Below are 3,389 nucleotides of genomic sequence, written 5' to 3'. Positions count from 1 at the left end.
CCCAGCTAATTTTTTTGAATTTTAATAGAGACGGGGTTTCACCGTGTTAGCCAGGATGGTCTCGATCTCCTGACCTCGTGATCCACCCGCCTTGGCCTCCCAGAGTGTTGGGATTAAGGAGGGAATAAGGAGGCCCAAGGAGAGGGAGAGAGACGGGGGAGTGGTTGGTCAGCGGAGTAGTCAGAACACACACATTTATCAGTTAAGTTCACCATCTTATACAGGCACAGTTTATGGTGCCCCAAAACAATTGCAGTAGTACATAAAAGATCATTGATCACAGATCATCCTAACAGATATAATAATAATGCAAAAGTTTGAAATACTGTGAGACTTGCCAAAATGTGACATAGACATGAAGTGAGCATCACATGCTGTTGGAAAAATGGTGCCAGTGGACTTGCTTGATGCAGAGTTGCCACACACCTTCAATTTATTTAAAAAATGCAATATCTGTCAAGCACAGTAAAGCAAAGCACAATAAAATGAAGTATGCCTGTACTGTGTATGTTAAATAATTCTGAGATTCAAGTTGGTTTTTGTTGTTGTTTTGTGTGTTTATTTTTAATTTGGTTCAGTACCAGTGGGGGAAAATGAGAACTAACTTTTGAGTGCTTACTACATCTGGCATGTGCTAGGTACTCTCACATCCCTAATCTTATATATTCTTACTGTATTCCTGTAAAGTAGGTCATATCCCTATTTTATAAATAAGGAAAATGAGTCAATTAGAGTAAGTGACTTTAATAGCCATTGGACCTCAAGGGCAGCAGATACCAACCGACATGTATAGGATTTCCAAAGGCAACTTTTTAATGATAAATTAGGTGATTGTGCTTTGTTAGTGTCTGATATTTCCACCATTTATTCTTGATGCAAAGAGTCTAGTATAAAGATGGCTATATGCATGAGAAATGAACTTTGATTGTTTTGAGTTCTGCCACTTGTAGAGGTGTCAGACTTCATCTGCTGTATTCTTGATGTTGTAAAAGTTAAGTAAAAAATTCACTTAAAACAGCAATCTGTAATATATATGTATAGATTTCTTTTGAGCCCATAAATGAAAACTTAAATTTTTCTCCGAGACGGAGTCTTGCTGTGTCACCTAGACTGGAGTGCAGTGGCACAATCTCAGCTCACTGCAACCTCCGCCTCCTAGGTTCAAGATATTCTCCTGCCTCAACCTCCCGAGTAGCTGGGATTATAGGCACATGCCACCACGCCCAACTAATTTTTATATTCTGAGTACAGACGAGGTTTCACTCTCAAACTCTTGACATCGTGATCCGCCCACCTCAGCCTCCCAAAGTGTTGGGATTACAGGCGTGAGCCACCATGCCTGGCCTTTGTTTTTTGTTTTGTTTTGTTTTTTGAGACAGAGTCTCCCTCTGTCGCCCAGGCTGGAGTGCAGTGGCACCATCTCAGCTCACTGCAACCTCTGCCTCCTGGGTTCAAGCGATTCTCCTGCCTCAGCCTCTCAAGAAGCTGAGGTTACAGGCACACGCCACCACGCCCGGCTAATTTTTGTATTTTTAGTAGAGACGGAGTTTTGCCATGTTGGCCAGGCTGGTCTCAAACGTTCCTGACGTTAGGCAATCAGCCCGCCTCGGCCTCCCAAAGTGCTGGGATTACAGGCGTGAGCCACTGTGCCTGGCCTAAATGTCTGAATTTTTTACATCTCATTTTAATCTTGAAAATTGTGTAATTTATAAGATTACAGTTCTTTAGGTGGCAGTTATTGAATTGAAATACTTCTTTTTCTCCTGTTTATTAATCCAGTCAGTAGCGATGCTGTAAGAACCACTCTGAAAAATACAATACAGATGTAGATCCTGAGTCTACCACTTTTTTAAATTCCAGGGATTATCAGCAGTCAAGAAGTGTCTAAGGCATAAGTGGAAGGAAAGGGAGAGTAGGAGGCAAAAAAGAAACCGTATGGGTAGTATAGGCTTTAAAAAAAAAAATCAGAAGACATGGCATATCAGGAGAAAAAGTAGAATTCTTCTAACAATTATCTTATTCCCATCATTCTAAACAGAAAATAGTTAAAAGGCCCTGGAATCTGGTGGTATTCAGTACTCAATAGTTAAGTATAATGATCGATGGTTCCAGATTATATATTCCAGTCACAATTTTCCTCTTCATTGATACAAACAGTGTATTAAAATGGACAGACATATGTTCTAAAGCTCACTGATATCTGTCTAAATTACTAATTGCTCCATTGTCAAACATATTCTGAAGGCCATTATATTAGTATCTGAAAATAGCCCCTCCCAGAGGTAAGAATGATAATATCAAAAAAGTAAATGGTCGATTCTAATTGGTGTCAGAATATGATTTTGCTCTTAGTTCTACATCCTTTCCACATTACAGAAATTCACACAGACTTTGGTGCTACTGCAAGGAACATTAAAAGTTGTGAATAGCTTTTCCAAATTTAGGGGGAAAACTCGATGTCTTGGCATGTTTGCAGATAGTATGGTTTTCCTCTTATGGCCCTAATCATTTGAACCATTTTATTTCTGTAATATAGTTGATATTAATACGTTTTGCTCTGAACCTTTTTTTTTTTTTTTTTTTTTTCTTTGAGATGGAGTCTCGCTCTTGCCCAGGCTGGAGTACAGTGGTATGATCTCGGCTCACTGCAACCTCTGCCTCCCAGGTTCAACTGACTCTCCTGCCTCAGCCGCCCAAGTATCTGGGACTACAGGTGCATGCCCAGGTAATTACTGTATTTTTAGTAGAGACGAGGTTTCACCATGTTGGTCAGGCTCGTCTTGAACTCCTGACCTCAGGTGATCCACCCACCTTGGCCTCCCAAAATGTCTTCACAGACTGGGTGTGGTGACTCAGGCCTGTAATCCCAGCACTTTTGGAGGCCAAGGCAGGAGGATTGCTTGAGTCCAGGAGTTTGAGACCAGCGTGGGCAACATAGCAAGACCCTTGTCTCTGCCAAAAAGAAAATAATTAGTTGGGCATGGTAGTGTGCTTCTATGGTCCTAGCTACTTCAGAAGCTGAGGTGGGAGGACCACTTGAGCCCATGTGTTCAAGGATGCAGTGAACTATGATTGTGCCATCGCACTCCAGCCTGGGTGACAGAGACCCTGTTACTTGAAAGAAATATTTGTATACATATGCTTAACTACATATTTCTGCTATGGATATGGCCTTAAAGGGAAAAAGCATCAATTTAGAAAATGTTTAGGTCAGGAGATCGAGACCATACTGGCTAACAAGGTGAAAGCCCGTCTCTACTAAAAAAAATACAAAAAACTAGCCGGGCGAGGTCGCAGGCGTCTGTAGTCCCAGCTACTTGGGAGGCTGAGGCAGGAGAATGGCGTAAACCCCGGAGGCGGAGCTTGCAGTGAGCTGAGATCCAGCCACT

This window comes from Mandrillus leucophaeus, unplaced genomic scaffold (genome assembly GCF_000951045.1).
Source record: "Mandrillus leucophaeus isolate KB7577 unplaced genomic scaffold, Mleu.le_1.0 Scaffold60, whole genome shotgun sequence".
Lineage (NCBI taxonomy): Eukaryota > Metazoa > Chordata > Mammalia > Primates > Cercopithecidae > Mandrillus > Mandrillus leucophaeus.
The sequence above is the reverse complement of the archived record's forward strand: the minus strand, read 5'-3'. Positions refer to the sequence as shown.